Source organism: Ambystoma mexicanum, chromosome 9, assembly GCF_040938575.1.
Source record: "Ambystoma mexicanum isolate Mex_15411 chromosome 9, UKY_AmexF1_1, whole genome shotgun sequence".
NCBI lineage: Eukaryota > Metazoa > Chordata > Amphibia > Caudata > Ambystomatidae > Ambystoma > Ambystoma mexicanum.
In genome coordinates this window covers 32,129,748-32,148,921 of record NC_090931.1, presented here as the reverse complement: position 1 = coordinate 32,148,921, position 19,174 = coordinate 32,129,748, and the positions used below count along the sequence as shown (strand labels likewise).

The 19,174-nt window shown below is 46.8% G+C and overlaps 1 long non-coding RNA gene across 1 annotated transcript; it reads right to left on the bottom strand.

Moving 5' to 3' along the window:
* Positions 1-10,786: 10,786 nt before the first annotated feature.
* LOC138487626 (uncharacterized) lies at positions 10,787-12,308 on the bottom strand. Its single transcript, XR_011274518.1, has 3 exons — positions 11,933-12,308; positions 11,729-11,839; positions 10,787-11,248 (listed from the first exon to the last, which is right to left on the bottom strand). It is a non-coding gene; the product is annotated as an uncharacterized lncRNA (long non-coding RNA).
* Positions 12,309-19,174: the final 6,866 nt, after the last annotated feature.

The following is a 19,174-nucleotide window of genomic DNA, read 5'->3' as shown; positions in this document are numbered from 1 at the left end:
CTTCGCCATTGCTGTGGAACTTGGAACACCAGCAATCATTTGACCTGCTCAAGGCTGCATTGTGCTCGGTGTTAAGACGGATTTCTGAACTCTGTCCTGGCGGCGCAGAAGTTCAGAAGGCCAACCTAATTACTTGGAACAGGGTAACCTCTGGACAATCCAGACCAATCAGGGTAGCGATCGCGGCGGTCAAGACTAGGTCTCAAGAGGGGTGAGGGTGACTGAAAGCCCGCAATGAGCACACAAAGCAAGGACACTTACAAATTACTCCAAACAGGTGTTATATTAAAAATATATACACATTTATTCCAAGGCCTTTGCAACAATGACCGCAGCGAGAAATCACAATAAAACTATAGTAAACCAAAACATACCAAACCAATACAATATATATACAAATACAAACAAGTCTAAAGCGTTAGATGCACGAAATGTGTAGTCCACCTAGAAGGGGAGGAAAACAGGCAGTGCGAAATAATGATTAGACCCAGTCCGCCTTAAGAGGCACCTAACTAAAAGGAAGTCCAAGCCCTACGAAGAGTGGAGCCTTGTGCTCAAAAGTACCTGCACACGCTGGTGCCAACGGGCAAAAAGGAGAGTCTCTTCGAGGGAATCAGGCAGTTCAGTTTGGTGCAAAAATGAAGAAGAACAGAGTTCTGCGACTTAAACGCAGCCTCCACTATGGGCAGAAGCAGAGCGCGTGTACGGAAAGGCGTGCTGTTTGACACAGCGGGGAAAAGCTATGGGCTCCTGCAGGAGGGCGACCAGTTCCTAGCTATGCAGGGGACGTCTCGTCGTCGTGTAGATTCTGCGGCAGCAGAGTTGAGTTAAAGATGTCCCAAACGAAGTGAACCCGCACAGTTTGTTACCACAGCAGGGCAACAGAGCGACCGTGGTATCTCAGCCAAATGTACACTACTCACTTCAGACCTGGGAATGCCAAGTGTACGAATCGTGTGAGAGTGACAAGGACTCGAAATACAACACAACCTGACGGCGGTTACAGAGCAAGACTCCTGGGTAGGCTGGTCAGTCTGCTGGATGGCCCAGAGACACTTCTGAAGGCTTACGTGCAGGAGATGGTGAAGATGCCGAGAATAGCTGTTCCCGCTATTCCAAGGGTTGAAGTACCAGTATAGGCTTTCTGGTTCGATCAGAGGTAGAAAGGGTTTCACAAAGCGACAGCAGTGCAGAGGAGCAGTCCGTCAGCGGGTCACCAGCGATTCCTCGGTTCAGCCTCGTGGTTGCAGGATACTTGGCTCCTGTATTCCTTTGTTCGTGAGAACTCAGGAGATCGACATGGTAGTGGCGTTTCCAGCCCCCCTCTTATCCACGGTTCCCTTCGCACCAAAACGGAGGTGACCCAATGGGAGATCCGCTCATCAAACACTCACACCATACGTGGACCTATCACGGACCACAGTGGTCCCAGGCATTCACACCACACTAGATTCTCTGGCACCCAGGATGTGTATTGGTACCAGACATCCCAGCCCACATCCTGGAGGCACACACAAGGCCTGTAGAAGCCCGCGAAAGCATCTGTGTCGCGGGAAAGTTCATGCCCTTATAAGGAAGGCCCCGGGTCGGCTCGACCTGGGGAAGGTGAAGGGGGCAAGACGGTCAGCGGACAGGACAAAGGAGCCTCGTGGTCTGGCCATTTTGGGAGCCAGGCCACCATTTTGCGCTAAGCGCGAGAAACACGCTTAAAACGCCAAAAGGAGCTCAAAAACATAAGAAACGATCGCTGCCACCATTCCCGTCCGTGATTCACTTGCACCGATCAGTTACAATCCAAAAAGAGTATCTAGGGCCTGTAGAAGGCTAGAGACCCAAAAGAGCAGTAACTTAGCTTACAGTGCCCTCTTGTGTCATGTTGCACGAAAGCTGCAACATGATAAAGAAACTACGGAAAACAGCGTTTCCCGGTACTGACTGTTTTAAGGGCATGTCAGTTTCCCCGTAAGAATGGAGCGAAAGCCCAGAGGAGTGCGGCAGAAGGCTGCACTTCTCTGGTAAAGTCTAGATCATGGTGAAAACAACAACAAAAAAGTTTAGGGGTTGCCACATGGAAGGAAAATTACCCACAATTAAGAAATCTTTCCTAACACTCGCCCCTCCCAGACTATGGACAGGGGAAACTAATCCACCCCTGGATGAGTCTCTTGTTCAGGTCGGTTAAACATTCTGGACAACCCATCAGCATTGCTATGTTGGACACCTGGCCTATGCTCAATAGTGAAGTCGAAGCCTTGTAGACTTATGGACCACCTAAGCAACTTTGGATTCTCTCCCTTCATGTTCATTAGCCACTTTAAGGGCTTATGGTCAGTTTGCACAGTGAAGTGGGTCCCATAGAGGTAGGGTCTCAGCTTCCGTAGGGCCCACACAACAGAGAAACATTCCTTCTCTACTGTGGACCATCTGAGCTCTCTGTCCTTAAGCTGGCGACTAATAAAACCAATAGGGTGTTCCTTACCCTTCTCATCTACTTGCGATAGTACAGCTCCTATCCCAGTGTCAGAGGTGTCCGTCTGCACAATAAAAGGTCTTTGATAATCAGGGGCCCTGAGGACAGGGGCCTGGCACAAGGAGTCTTTTAAGCCGTTGAAGGCCTTCTCACACTCGTGGGTCCAAGTTACCTTCTTGGGTTTCTTCGGAGTGGTGAGGGCAGTCAGAGGGGCAGCTATGGTGCCATAGTCTGCCATGAAGTTGCGGTAATACCCCGTGAGTCCTAAGAAGGCTCTCACTTGGGTCTGTGTAGTGGGGGTTGGCCAGTCTTGTACTGCTTGTACTTTACTGGGAAGAGGCTGTATCCTCTCTCCACCTACTTCATGTCCAAGGTAAACCACTGAGCCTTGTCCAATCTGGCATTTACTAGCCTTTATGGTCAAGTGGGCTTTCTGAAGGGCCTGGAGCACAATCCCGAGGTGTTTCACATGGTCTTCCCAGGTGGCACTGAAAACTGCTATATCGTCCAGATATGCAAGACAGAATTGGTATTGGTAAAGGCTGTCTGGAGTAGAAAACGCTGTCTTCTCCTTGGCATGTTCTGCTAAAGCTATTTGCCAATAGCCAGAAGTGAGGTCAAACGTGCTGAGGTACTTGGAGGCACCCAAAGTATCCACCAGCTCATCTGTTCGAGGCAAGGGGTGTGCATCTGTCTTGGTGACAGCATTCAGAGCCCTGTAATCCACGCAGAACCTCAATTCAGAAGTGCCTGCCTTTGGAACCAAAACCACAGGGCTGGACCAAGGACTACTAGAGGGTTCAATCACCATCAAGGTCTAACATCTTGTTGACCTCGGTCTTAATATAAGACCGTACTTTGTCTGACATCCTGTATCCCCTACTTTTGGTAGGTACACTGTCTCCTGTGTCTATGTTATGTTTGCACCAAGGTGTCAAACCAGGCGACTGTGAAAACAGGGGGGAAAACTGCCTAAGCAAACTTTTCACCTCAGCCTGCTGATTAGAAGTCAGGTGAGGGGCCACTCGGACACCCTCAAAGGAGCTATCTCAAGGACCGCTTTGGAAAAGGTCGGGGAGAGGTTCAGACTCCTCTTCCTCAACATCTGAAGCCAGTAGCAGTGCTGCGATTTCGACTCTTGGGACGAAAGCCTTCAGCCTATTTACGTAAAACACTTTTGGAGCCTGTCCAGGCCTTCCAAGGTCCACTAAATAGTTAACCTCACCCAGGGGCTCCACCACTGTGTAAGGGCCTGACCATTTGTCCTGTACAGTTCGAGGCCTTATGGGATTCATGATCAGGACTTGCTGACCAGGTGTAAAGTTGATGAGGGAAGCCTTCTGGTCGTACCAATGTTTCACCAGTGCTTGCCTGGCCTTCAATTTATCACTAGCCAAGCCCATCAGAAGTACCATCCATTTTCTGAGCCCCAGCACATAATCTACTACGTTGGTAGTAACAGGGGGAGTGGGCATCTCCCATCCCTCTTTGACTATGGCTAAGGGTCCCCGTACAGGATGACCGAACAGAAGTTCAAAGGGGCTGAAGCCAACACCCTCCTGTGGTACCTCTCGGTAGGCAAACAGTAAGCATGGTAAAAGAAGATCCCATTTTCTTCTCTGAGGTTCTTCCAGAGCCCCAATCATGCTCTTTAACGTTCTGTTGAAACGTTCCACCAGACCATTGGTCTGGGGGTGGTATGCAGAAGAGAACTTGTAGGTGACCCCACATTCTTTCCACATAGCCTGCATATACTTCGACATAAAGTTGCTGCCACGATCCAACACAACTTCTTTAGGGAAGCCAACCCTAGTAAATATGCCAAGTAACGCTTTTGCAACTGACTTGGCAGTTACAGTTTTCAATGGGATGGCCTCAGGATATCTGGTTGCATGGTCGACCAGCACCAGGATAAACCTATTGCCTGAGGATGTTTGCGGGTCAAGGGAACCAACGATGTCGATCCCTACCCTTTCGAATGGGATTCCCACAACTGGGAGTGGTACCAATGGAGCTTGGATTGTCGAGCCAACCTTACCAGATAACTGGCAGGAGGCACAACTCCTGCAGTGACTTTCTACTTGCACCCCCATCTTGGGCCAGTAGAAGTGCATGGATAACCTTTGCTTGGTCCTCTTAAAACCAAGGTGACCAGCAAGGGGCACTTCATGCACAACTGCAGGAGGAAGGGTCTTACAGCAAGGGGAACCACCAACCTCCTATGGTCTCCTTCTGTAGACTCTGTGGGCTCACTATACAGGAGTCCACCTTCCCAATAAATCCGATGCGTCCCTGGAGGTTCACCCTCAAGCTGGGAGCAGGCCTGTCTCCTTAGGCCTTCCAGAGATTGGCACTCACGTTGGCCTTTACTGAATTCTTCCTTGTCAGGACCACCTTCTACTAACAAGTCTTTTAGTTCAGGATGGTCGTTGGGGTCAAATACTTCAGGCATCGCCACCTCCTCGTCAGGCCCGGGCGATTGACCAACTTCCTCCACCGCAGTGGTAGGCGAGCTCGGGGGAATGTTCTCTTTCCCTCGTCTTGACTTGTTTACTCCTTTCGCCTTGGGTTTCCCCTTCGGCTGGGGCGGCGTATTAGTCTTGGCCAATGCTGCCCGTGTTTGAGACCGTGTGCAGGGTCTGTCGGCCGTGTCTCCTACGAGCCCTTAAGCTCTGAGATCATTGCCTAACAAGACCTTTCCTGGGACGTTTCTCTGAATGCTCACTGGAATCCTGACTGCAGTACCATTCAAAGTAAGATTTACAGGTATTAATGGAAACATGCGAGGTGGGCCGTCAGCCAACTTAGTGGGCATCAGAGTAGCTCTGGCAACTACCACTGAGTCTACCAAGGTAGAATCCACTAAAGTCCGACTGCACCCACTATCCCTAAGAGCTGGAGTATCCACTCCATTGATCAGCACACTGGCCCTCATTACGACCCTGGCGGTAAGGGGTTTACGCCAGCGTTAGCTGCGCCGACCCCTTACCGCCAACTACGAGTTCCCAGAGCGCCATGGTCATTTTTCCGCCCGCTTTTTGCGGGCGTAAAAATCCATGGCGCTATGGGACCTCGGTGTTAATTACGCCACCGTAGTGTACGGTGGCGTAATTAACACCTTCCCCACTCCCATTGAGCCCTATGGGGCCGAAATGGGAATGGGGAAGGGTAAATGGGTCAATGGGGACTTACCGCCCCGCCGACCTCGGAATGGGGCGGTAAGTCCGCCATCCGCCATGGCGTAAAGGGACTTTGCGCCATGGCGGAAAAGTCCGCCGATGGCGGTAAAAATCCGCCAGGGTCGTAATGAGGGCCACTGTCTTTAAAGTAGTGCTTGGTATTATCTGGAATCCTAGCATAAGCCTCTGCGACTTTAGGCTCCCAGGAACCCAGGGAAACTAAAACTACCCCAGCTTCTATCCCACTGGGGAAGGAGTCTGAGGAGAAGGATGCTCCTGTAATCTCTTCTTCCTCGTAGGAGGAGAAGGCCAGATTAGCGGAGTGGACCCCCAAAGGTTGAACCTTACACCGGGGATCCCCTTCACGTGGTCAGTTGCTCCACAAGCAAAACAAGATCCATTGGGTCTGTTTACATAGGGAGGCTTATTGTAACCAGAGTTCTGTTTCAGAGGCTGACCTCCACTACCCTGTGAGTTCTCTTGTGTCTTACCCTTATTTTTCTTTTTGTGGCCCTTTTGCGAAGAAGATTTATCAGATTCTCCACCCTCCTTATCTTTGGACTTTTTCTCTTCCTCCTGCTTACCAGGATGAGTTTTGTCCTTATGGGACACTCGATGTGACACCCATAAGTCTGCTGCAATGGCCAGCTTCTTAGGATCTATCTCCTTCGAATCGGCCAAATGCTGCTTAAGCTCCGGGGAAGAAGATGCAAAAATGTGTTCCAGCATGACAAGATTTATCATGCCTTCAAAGGTAGAAACCTTATAACCTTCGACCCAGCCAGTCAAGTTTTTTAAGGATTTGGTTACATAAGATACCCAAGTACCACCTTCTTTTTTCTTGTACTCTCGGAATCGTTTTAAATATTGGGCAGGAGTCTTTCCAAACTTTAAAATGAGAGTTTGCTTTAACATTGTGAAATCAGCTAGCTCAGCCTTCGACATTTCCATAATGGCACTACAGCCAGAATGGGGCAGTCTGCTGAGTAACCAGGCAATCTTATCAGCTTTGTCAACTTGTTGAACTTCACATGCATGATCAAACGTATTCAGCCAGTCCATAATGTCATTCCTTTCCTCATACACACTGAGCAGATCTTTTGGAAACCGTGGATGAGAGGAGGCCCTAGACCCATGTCCAGGACCCTTGGACCCATTTGCAACCTGAAGCTTGGCCAGTTCCAACTGGTGATCCCTGTCTTTCTGTTTTTCTGCCTGTTCGATTTGTAGTTTGGCTATGCTGAACTCAAGCTCCTTCTGCCTAAACCGCAGCTCTTGCTTCTTGAATTCAAGCATAGCCTCCCCATCAGCACTGGCAGAGGAAACATTAGACATCTCATCCTCCCTGTCCTCGTGGTTGCGGTGGATCAGTGCAGCGGCAGAACCGTCGGTTCTACCAGTGAGAGCAGCCCCACCTCATTCTGCACTGTCCTCAGAAGTTATAGCGTCAAGCTGCGCTTCTTGCCATGCCACGATTCTTTGGGTCATATCCAATTTAGTGCCTTGAGAGGAAACACCTCTCTCCGCACACATCTTTTTCAATGTTTCGGATTTGGAAGCATTTAAAGTTAACAAGGTATTTGTTTCCATACTGTTAGATAGGACTATGGCCTTTTTAAAGTTATACTACGACAATTCACTACGTGTCCTGGTAGGAATAACTCGAAATGCCTTAGTTCGTGCGCAACACTGGATACCTTCAGTCGTATCCCACCGCTGTACACCAATTTGTTAAGACGGATTTCTGAACTCTGTCCTGGCGGCGCAGAAGTTCAGAAGGCCAACCTAATTACTTGGAACAGGGTAACCTCTGGACAAGCCAGACCAATCAGGGTAGCGATCGCGGCGGTCAAGACTAGGTCTCAAGAGGGGTGAGGGTGACTGAAAGCCCGCAATGAGCACACAAAGCAAGGACACTTACAAATTACTCCAAACAGGTGTTATATTAAAAATATATACACATTTATTCCAAGGCCTTTGCAACAATGACCGCAGCGAGAAATCACAATAAAACTCTAGTAAACCAACACATACCAAACCAATACAATATATATACAAATACAAACGAGTCTAAAGCGTTAGATGCACGAAATGTGTAGTCCACCTAGAAGGGGAGGAAAACAGGCAGTGCGAAATAATGATTAGACCCGGTCCGCCTTCAGAGGCACCTAACTAAAAGGAAGTCCAAGCCCTACGAAGAGTGGAGCCTTGTGCTCAAAAGTACCTGCACACGCTGGTGCCAACGGGCAAAAAGGGGAGTCTCTTCGAGGGAATCAGGCAGTTCAGTTTGGTGCAAAAATGAAGAAGAACAGAGTTCCGCGACTCAAACGCAGCCTCCACTGTGGGCAGAAGCAGAGCGTGAGTATGGAAAGGCGTGCTGTTTGACACAGCGGGGAAAAGCTATGGGCTCCTGCAGGAGGGCGACCAGTTCCTAGCTATGCTACTCACCGGTCCCTGATGCAAGCAGACCCAGGCTTCTCAGCATCAGTTTCAGTGCTGGCAGGTTCAGGGGAGCAGGGGACGTCTTGTCGTCGTGTAGATTCTAAAGCAGCAGAGTTGAGTTAAAGATGTCCCAAACGAAGTGAACCCGCACAGTTTGTTACCACAGCAGGGCAACGGAGCGGCCGTGTCTATCTCAGCCAAATATACACTACTCACTTCAGACCTGGGAATGCCAAGTGTACGAATCGTGTGAGAGTGACAAGGACTCGAAATATAACACAACCTGACGGCGGTTACAGAGCAAGACTCCAGGGTAGGCTGGTCAGTCTGCTGGATGGCCCAGAGACACTTCCAAAGGCTTACGTGCAGGAGATGGTGAAGATGCCGAGAATAGCTGTTTCCGCTATTCCAAGGGTCGAAGTACCAGTACAGGCCTTCTGGTTCGATCAGAGGTAGAAAGGGTTTCACAAAGTGACAGCAGTGCAGAGGAGCAGTCCGTCAGCGGGTCACCAGCGATTCCTCGGTTCAGCCTCGTGGTTGCAGGATACTTGGCTCCTGTATTCCTTTGTTCGTGAGAACTGAGGAGATCGACATGGTAGTGGCGTTTCCAGCCCCCTCTTATCCACAGTTCCCTTCGCGTCAAAACGGAGGGGACCCAATGGGAGATCCGCTCATCAAACACTCACACCATACGTGGACCTATCATGGACCACGGTGGTCCCAGGCATTCACACCACACTAGACTCTCTGGCACCCAGGATGTGTATTGGGACCAGACATCCCAGCCCACATCCTGGAGGCACACACAAGGCCTGTAGAAGCCAGCGAAAGCATCTGTGTTTCGCGGGAAAGTACATGCCCAAATAAGGAAGGCCCGGGTCGGCTCAACCTGGGGAAGGTGAAGGGTGCAAGACGGTCAGCGGACAAGACAAAGGAGCCTCGTGGTCTGGCCATTCTGGGAGCCAGGCCACCATTTTGGGCTAAGCGCGAGAAACGCGCTTAAAATGCCAAAAGGAGCTCAAAAACACAAGAAACGATCGCTGCCACCATTCCCGTCCGTGATTCACTTGCACCGATCAGTTACAATCCAAAAAGAGTATCTAGGGCCTGTAGAAGGCTAGAGACCCAAAAGAGCAGTAACTTAGCTTACAGTGCCCTCTTGTGTCATGTTGCACGAAAGCTGCAACATGATAAAGAAACTACAGAAAACAGAGTTTCCCGGTACTGACTGTCTTAAGGGCATGTCAGTTTCCCCGTAAGAATGGAGCGAAAGCCCAGAGGAGTGCGGCAGAAGGCTGCACTTCTCTGGCAAAGTCTAGATCATGGTGAAAACAACAGCAAAAGGTTTAGGGGTTGCCACATGGAAGGAAAATTACCCACAATTAAGAAATCTTTCCTAACACTCGACACCAGTTTTGGGCACACCAAACTATGAAAAGGCCTTCGTGTTGTATGTGCATGAATGTGATGGATGTGCTTTGGCTGTATTAACGCAGGAACATGGAGTGAAGAATAGGCCGTGCGGCTACTTTTCTTCCGCCCTTGATCCTGTTGCATGCGCTTTGCCAAGATGTTTGAGAGCTGCCGCTGCTGCGTCCTTAAAACAGAGCGAGGGAATGGTCCTAGTCCATGCTTTAACCTTGATGGTACCTCACTCTATAGATGTTCTATTAAACAGAACACAAACGCAACACCTTACCTCCGCACGATTAACGAGATATGAATTGATCTTGTTTGCACCGACCATCCAAATCAAGAGGTGTTGTGTTCTTAATCCGACTTACCTTTCTCGCAAGGTACTGCTTGCAGTGACAAAGAGTCACATGACTGCCTTTACACTACAGAACAAGAGACCAAAGGCAGAATCGATCTAAGAGACATTCCTTTGAACAATCCACATGGGGAGCTGTTTTGCGATGGCTCCTGTTTGAAACTTCCGGATGGTACATCCACAGCTGCTTATGCAATCAGCACATTGAGCACGGTCGTGGAGACCAAAAGAATCACACATAACTCTGCGCAGGCCGCAGAGATTATAGCATTTACCCGAGCTTGTGAACTTTCTGAAGGACTTATCGTAAACATATACACTGACAGTCAGTATGCCTTTGGGGTGGTTCACAACTTTGGCAGACTTTGGGCAGAAATAGGTTACTTGACCTCACATGGCACTAAAATTTAACATGGCTCCTTGCTAGTACGGTTACTCTCAGCGCTTGCACTCCCTACTCAGCTAGCGATTATAAAATGCGCCGTGCATCAGAGGATTGTAGATAATGTAGGAAAGAGGAACGCTTTCGCTGACCAGATAGCCAAACAGACTGCCACTGATCTCTCTTCAGAAAAGTATACTTCAAGGGAAGCCACAAATGCCTGTACTTTGGATGAGGGTATTGAATCCATAAAGAACATTCAAGCCGATGCCACGTTAGAGGAATCTAAGAAGTGGGCTGAGGGTTTGGCGAAATTGGATGATGACGGGTGTTGGGTGGACAAAGTTGAAGGGAAGTGGTTATTGCCCGACGCGTATATTATGATGATGGTTCTTATGGCTCCTAGTCCCACCCATATTTGTTCTCATAAGGGCCCCAAAATGTTGCAAAATGTGTGGGTAAATGACAAAATCCCTAAGGTAGCTGAACGCTTCGTTCAGGGGTGTATGATTTGTTTACAGCACAATGTGGGTAAGGGGAAAACAAAAATGCTGACAGTGGTGCACACCTGGTAACAATTGATATAGAAATTCAAATCATCATTATATGTACAGAAGAGCTGGTTTAAGAATTTAAAGGTGCGGGGGAGGAAAAAAGGCCTTGGCACAAAGCCTAAATCAGAAAAGAGAAAATAGAAGAGGACCCAAAAAGTGGGGCCCTCCCGTCCCCTGCACACTGTTTACTGATGCCACATAGGGCCTTCAAATATATGGATATAGATATATAACAGCAGTTTGTTAGTTGAGCATATAACAATTTATTTGGCAAAGAGGAAAACAAAATTTGCCAAAAGGCACATTCTGTTGTACAAAGTAATTCGTGACGTTTAACATATTAAAACAAATTGCGAAGAAGCAATAAATGATGGAGAGGTGATGCTGTCCAATTGTGGAGTGGCCGACGCGTTTCGAGGGTAACCTCTTCTTCATAAGGGCCCAATTGAACTGTTGACAACATTTCAAGGAGACAAAAAGTAAAATCTTTTATTTTATTTCCATAACAGTCAAGGACTGACTGACAAGCTGTACATAACTCGGGATGCTAGCGAGATGGTGAAGAGCAGAATACTGGAGATCTAGTATGGTGAAAAGAGTGAACTAACAGATCAAAGAGAAACACTCTATACTAATAGCTAAACACATAACAAAGGAGATGTATTGTGTGAGATCCACCTACATGGTGGGATCTAGAAAATGGCGTGATGAAGAGTCAGACAGATCGAGATAAGCCAAAAGCGGTAGTGGGTTCTAAATAGCAAGGACCACCCTTGAATAGTGAAAAAGCTGAGTCAATATGGGGAGCGTGTTTAAGAAAAAACCATACCCCTCCTGTGGACGGAGAAAGAATAACTCCAAAAGAGCGCTACTGAATAAAATAAATAATACTTAAAATAAACCGGAATTGGTTTTAAAGAATGCACTCACTCGAGTTGCGGGACGAGTAGCCAAGGCAACAGGGGCATCCGTGTGGTCAACAAGTATTCGAAACAATTATACGATGCAGGGCATCTGCAAAGAGACACGTACTGCTGGCACCTAAGTGGGGACATATACATTTCTGTTATACTGGAGAAAAATAAACCTGGGGTCTCCCAACCGGGCAAAGGGACCCAAGTAGCGGTAGCTTACCTGTACAGTGCGGGGAACACTGTTAGTGGAAACTGAAACCGGCAGGCAGTGGCTCCGCGCGGTCGTAACCTAGGGAACGAGCTGTGCTGGGGACACGCCGTCAGACGTAGAAAGGAAACTAAATAATAAACATAGAAAAGGGCATAGAAGCCGGTGAGTGAGGAATATGGAGGCCATCATGCAATGGCGCATAGTGCAAGCGTACTCATAGGGACTGACCAGAGATCAGGATAAATAAGAAAAGTAGAGTTAATATGTTCCATAATGAAACATAAGAATTCTGGTGTTCACCATCGCAACGCATTTTATAATTTTGGTTCTAATGGAACAGAAATTTGTGAATAGTACAATAATCGTTACAGTCATGATAGATAGCACAAATGATACATGCAGTTTACTCTTAATAGTCCAAAACAAATCATGTAGAGTCATGAGGCTACTCATTATATAGTGAGACAAGTATAATTCAATGGCAAGGGGATAAAAGATTGCGATGTAGCCTATTACTCATACAAGGTTCGAACGAATGGAGAGATGGTTCAATTGGTCATTCGTGAACAGGTGCAAACATTTAAGTGAATATAGGCAAGTCAAACATAGGAAAATACAGTTCCCTTGAAGAAAACATCAAAGTCACAACACTTGTAATGACAAAGAAAAAAATTTTTTTTAAGGTCCGGGATACTGACACTTGTGTATAGTAGTTGGCGATGTAACATGTGAGTTTCACAATTCACTATAGAAAGCAACTCAAAGAGAATTCATCATTCAGACCCTTAGGTTGCAAAGTGTCAAGTGTGTGGATCCAGTACTTCTCTCGCTGTGACAACAGGGATTGGTAATTGCCACCTCTGTGTGGACGTTTGACAATTTCTATGACTTGAAATTTAATTTGTGCAATCGTATGTTGGAATTCGATGAAGTGCCTTGCCACTGGGGATCTGAGATTCTTACATCTGATGGTGGATTTGTGTTCTGACCATCTTTCTTTGACGGGTCTTGTGGTTTGTCCTATGTATAATTTACCACAGGGACATTTCAATGAGTAGATGACACCTGCGGAGAGGCAGGTGGAAAAGTCTCTGATTTTGAATTTCTTCCCAGTTTGTGGGTGAGATATCGTTTCACCTTTTATAACATTGTTACAGTTCGTACAGTTCAAGCAGGGAAAGGTACCCTTCTTTATGGTACTCAGTACAAGTTGTTTGTCTTTAGGAGGTCTTTCCGCTCTCACTAGTTTATCTTTGAGATTATGTCCACGTTTAAAGGCCATCATTGGTGCTTTGGGAAATAATTTCAGGAGAGAGGGATCATTGTGTAGTATGGTCCAATTTTTACGCAGAGTTTTGCTGATTTGGAAACTCTGTCGTGAGTACTTTGAAATGTAGAGTAGCGGTGTGGACTTATCCTTGACTTTAGGGATGCGTAGTTGTTCCTTCGTGAAGGTCTCTGATCTGTTGCGGGCTTCTCCTGTGATAGTATCTGGATACCCCCTAGATCCAAATCGTTCAACTAGAAATGAACATTCTGAGTCAAGGCCTGCTGGGTCTGAGATAATTCTCTTCAATCTTAACATTTGACTGAATGGTAGGCTTTTGAGCATGGGTTTAGGATGGAAACTGCTGAAATGTAAAAGATTATTCACGTCTGTTGGTTTATGGTACACCGTGGTGTCGATGTGACCCTCTTTGATCTGTAAGCTCACATCCAAAAAATGTAATGAAGGGTCCCCTACTTCCATTGTGAATTTGATTGTGTTGTTCACTGAATTCAGATGTTCCAAAAAAAGATCCAATTCATCTCGTGTACCACACCAGATACCGAAGATATCATCTATATAACGTTTCCAGGTCAAGATTTTAAATGACCAAAATGGGTGATCCAACACGTTTTCTTTTTCAAATTTATACATGTAGGTGTTAGCATAAACCGGAGCCATGGCCGACCCCATTGAAGTACCTGATGATTGTACATAGTATTGGCCCTGAAATCTAAAGTAACTGTTGTGAAGAATTATTTCCAGTAATTCCACAATAAATTCTTTGTTCCCTCTTATATGTTCATGATTCAACAGGAGCCAGAGTACAGCATCAACCCCTTCGATGTGGGGAATAGAGGTGTAAAGGCTGCATACATCCATACTAAAGAGAATGCAGCTAGTGTCCAGGGCTATGATTTCTTGTAGACAGTTGAGGAAGTCTGTAGTGTCCTTCAGGTAGGTTGGTATTTCCTGGATTAGAGGTTGAAGTAAACGATCCACATAGATGGCCAATGGGTCAAATATGCTATCAGTTCCCGCAACTATTGGTCTGAGTGGCGGATTAATGTTGTCTTTATGAACCTTTGGTAAGCCATAGAACACAGGCGTGATTGGATATTTGTTTATAAGGAACTGACTTGTTTTTGAATCAATCCAGTTGTTTTCCAAAGCATTGTCAATAGCTTTCTGGATGATGGCTTTGATTCTAAGTAGTGGATCATTATCAAGTTTTGTGTAAGTAACGGTGTCGTTAAGTAGTTCCAGACATCTCCGTGTGTAGTAGGATGAATCCATGATCACGATTGCCCCACCCTTATCCGCAGGTTTGATAGTTAAATCTTCATCTTTAGCCAGCTGTTCAACATGTTCAAGTTGGCTATTCTTAATATTAACTGGTTTAGTGCTATGGTAATTAATTCTTTTGAGGTCATTAATGACACTCTTCTCGAAGAGATCCAAGATCGAATTTTGAATCTGAGGGTCGAAAGTACTCTTGGGGCGCATCTGTAGGATGTCATCCTCTAGGGCCTGTGATTCTGTATCCAAATCGGATTCGAAAAACATCTTCAATCTTAATTTCCTCAACAATCTGTGAAGACAGATTTTTTCTTCAAATAGTGATGTGTTGCAAGTAGGAACAAAGGAAAGACCACGGTTTAAGATATCAAGTTGGCCACTCGTCAGGTTTTTGCTTGATAGGTTGATGACTAGATTTTCACTTATTTGTATCTTCCTTTTTGTGTTTTTCTTGCCTCGTCGTGTTTTTCTTTTTCTTTTTGTCTGTCTCTCAGGCCTAAAAAAACACCTGTGGTACTAGCAACTGTCCCAGATTGAGATGGTGTAAGGTGGGGAATTGTGGTCCCAGGTGTTGGTACTTGCTGTGGAATTTGTTCTTGTGACTGGTCTTTCGGTATTGGTTCTCCCACACTGCTACTACTACTATCACTCCCTGAGTTGGAGTTGTTAAGATTATTAGCTCGACTTCTGCTGGCGTTTCTGTGATGGTAAAACTCCTGCCAGGTATACACGATATCGTTCAAATAATCGAACGTATCGCGTTTAAACTTACGAAGTTTCCTTTGTTCTATGTCTGCTTTGTAATTGCTCAATTTGGAATTGATATCTTCCAAAAGTTGTGTCAGATCCTCTTTTGACTTGAATTCTGAAAGCTGTATTGTCAGTGCTTCTATGTCTTTGTCGATGGATGTCAATGACTTGGAAAGTTCCTCAATCGTAAGTAAGATCAAGTCAAGTGAACACTTGTTCAGAATTTGATCCCATTTAGCAACAAATGCTTTGCTCTCGCTGCAGAGTGTAGGTCTCAAATATACCCTCAATCCTCTAGGGATTCTCTGTGATTTGTAATATTCCACTAGGGTACTGGCATGTAATTTCTGCGATATCTCGCGTCTAATGAGTTTTTCTAATTGAAAGATTATTTTGTCTGGGCTGACTTTACTCTGTAAAGATTGGTCTGTATCCTTGATGTGGGTAAGGGCACATCAACTCCTCAGGGTAGTTTTGGTCCACCTTCTGTCTCCTTTGAAGTAATCCATTTTGACTTCATAGAAATGGAGCATTGTAACAATTTTAAATATGTACTAGTTGTCATTTGTGCCTTTAGCAAATGGGTTGAAGCTTTTCCCGTCAAAGATTTGGTCTGCCAAGAGTCATCTGGTTGGACAATGGTCCACATTTTATCGCTGCTGTAATTCTGCAGATATGCGCGGGATTACAAATTGATAAACGGTTCAATTCGGCCAGACATGCACAGAGTGCTGGACTAGTAGAGAGACACAATGGCATCATCAAGAACAAGCTCTCTAAAACGTGTGCCGGCACCAAACTGAAATGGCCGGACGCCTTACCGATCGTATTATTGTCCATGAGGATAACCCCTCAAAATAAGATTGGGCTCTCTCCCTTTGAGGTGGTCATGGGTAGGCCAGCTAACATTTGGAATGTCCCAAAGCCCCGTTCTTTACGAGATGTCGAAAATGTACTTCTTTCTGACTACAGTGGCCAGTTGACTAAAAATCTGTATTTGATTTATCACCAGGTGCGAGAGGCTTTACCTGTTAGATACGAGGGCCCCGGTCATAGCATACGGCCGGGAGACTGGGTCCTCACAAAAGCATTTGAGCGATCTTCTTGCCTCGTACCTCGTTGGAGGGGCCCCCACCAGGTCCTCCTGGTCACACAGACGGCGGTGCGGGTAACAGGCAAGAAAAACTGGATCCACACGTCTCACATCAAGAGAATTCCGTGCCCCATGGCACACGCTACAGAAGATACAGAACCCCTTACCAGTACTGCAACCAACGATCACGAAGCAGTAAACAGCATTGAGACTGTGTCAGAGACTCTCCCTGAGCCCGTAGGGCCTGGGGAAACAGCCATTGCACCTCCACACTCTCCAACAGTTCCGTCTTTTAAATTTGTTCCGGATCTTGCATCAGGTCCTGCTTTGGATTTGTCGCTTCCAACGGGAAGTGATGACACATTGTTCACAGATCACTCAGTACCAGGAGTCAAAAGGTACGATCTGCGTCCGAGGAAATAGACCTACTGCACGGTTCGGCTGTGCCATCGAGAAAATTATCAAAGGGCTTGCCTTTTTGGCCCGATCATTTGTGTAGAATGGGATTCTGTTGGCTAGGGTTTTTGAAAAGACTAAGAAGACGCTCGGCCTGGAGGTAGCCAGCAAATAAACGTTGGTGTAAATCGTTTGAAGAATACAATGACTGCAACTGCTCCCGTTCGTACGGAACAGACAAGAGACAGTGTGACCAGCTACGAAAAAGAATGATCGAATGTGTGGGCCCCGAAAACGTATTGTTGTTTAGTGATAATGTTAACTGGTTTTACAATAGTCATTGCTTTGGGATTTTGGTATCTGGAAGAAGTACATCCGCTTGAAAATGTCTTACCCACTTAAAATGTACCCACTGTTTCTACTCCATTCATGCATCTGCACACTCTATCTCCTAGAGACTCTCAGCACAGAGTTACCAGAACAACACTCTTCGACTCATTATGAATGCTACACATGCCATTTTTAATAGGTCCAACTGTTGGGTTTGTTCGCATTTACCGCAACACAGGGATAAGGGGCTGGGTTGGTATATTCATGTAACGCTCACCTGATTCCCACGGAGGCACAGGTCTGGCTTCGAGTGCTGATGCTTCTTCAATGGTGAAGCGCAGGACTCTGAACATGGACAGGAAGGGCCCTCTACTCTGGCTTCTCCGGCTCGCAGGAATATTCCTCTGTGCGTGAAATGGGAGTATTACCTACTGACTGAGTTATGCTCAAGCCTCCCACTCTCTTCCAACCCTCCACGATACCCTTCCACGATTCCCCGTGAAGTCTCACCTTAGGGTCAGGAAGGATGAGCTCTCCATCCTGCTTCTGATGCAGGGGCGCGTTGAAACCCATTTACTTCACTGGATTGATGGGAGTTCAGGTAAGCTTGACTATTCAGGTAAGGCTCTGTAAAAGTTCTGTTGCAAGTTCAAAAGTCCAAGCTTAATAATAATGTTCATTGTCTTTTTGCAGCAAGCGCTAATGCTTATGTCTTTTTTCCCCTTAGGGGCCGGGGTTCGGAATGCCGGAGATATGGCGCCGACCCGAAGTGAAACGTGCAGTTCCAGTTCCAGTAAATGGCAGGTTAGTTCTGGATGAGCGCTCGGGAACTGTCTTTGCATACGCTCATTCAATGTCTTTGTCTTTTTTCCCCATAGGGGCCGGGGTCCGGAAAATGCCTGGAAGCGGCAAGACCTGAAATGAAATGGGAATGACCCAACAGGTAAGTCTTATTCCCTTCCTTCTCTCACCTCTTATTCTTGTCTTTTTCTCTAGGCTCTGGGAAGTGGCTGTGTATCCGGATGATCGCTGCTGAAGATGGAGGAACCCAGGAAAGGTGAGTGAAATGCAGCGCTGCAGCGATCGTAACAAAATGCTTTTAAAAATAATGTCTTTCCTTTCAGGATCGTCGGTGATGTCTCCGTGGTGCAGATTTAGCTGGTAAGGTCTCTTGTCTCCCTTTGCAGGTGACCCAGGATGCTGACAGGCGTGGCTGAAGTCCAGATGCAGGAGCTGACACGGTGAGCGTCCAGCTGCGAGGAGCAGAACAACGCGAGCGTGAGTTGCTGATCGGGTGTGGTTTAAATAGCTTTGGAAGAAGTCCCAAGTGTGTATCCTTCCTCCGATCAGGTATGTATCCTTCCCCGACCACACCCGCGTGGAAAGTAGTCCCACAGGTAAAGTAGTTCCATTCAGGCCTCAAGAGGGCCTGGATGTGGCAGCATGGTCCGCATCAGGTAAGTGCACATTAAAACACTTGAACACATGTCTAGCTTTATGAGCCTGGCGCCTAAGGCACCAGGACAGAGGTCCAACATGAGCCTGGCGCCTAAGGCGCCAGGACTGCGTCCAAAGGGCCCCAGCTTGGGCCCGCTGGCACTCCCCTGGGGGAAATGATGCCTGCCTCTGAGGTTGCTGGGTCGGACCTGGCTCCTTGGAGGTAGGCATCATGACAGTTCATCCTTTACCTTTGACAACTGCTTGTTATGCTTCTTTTAGAGCACTATTCTTTGGCCGATGGAACGATAGAATCTCAGGGAATTTTGATGGAACTAAATTAAATGATTTTGAGAAACGTGTTCTAACGCCCCTGGGATGCTTACTCTTTGCGAATAGGAGCAAGCCAAATGCTGCTCCTATTAGGCCTTCTGACAGTATGTCCCGTCCTTCTCAATCCTTGATCTCTTTTAAGATGGCTCCTACAGGCAATAGAGATGCCACGCCTCCTTCTTATACTGTTAACCGCAGCCCCGATTCAGTTTCTTTCTGCATACAGAGGACTGGTACTCAGTCAATGGGTGATTTTAAGGGTTGCGCCAACGTTGCGAATTTGACTAGTGAGAACAGACCTTTGTATGTAGGCGAAACCTGTCTACTTTGTTTGCGGTAATGTAGC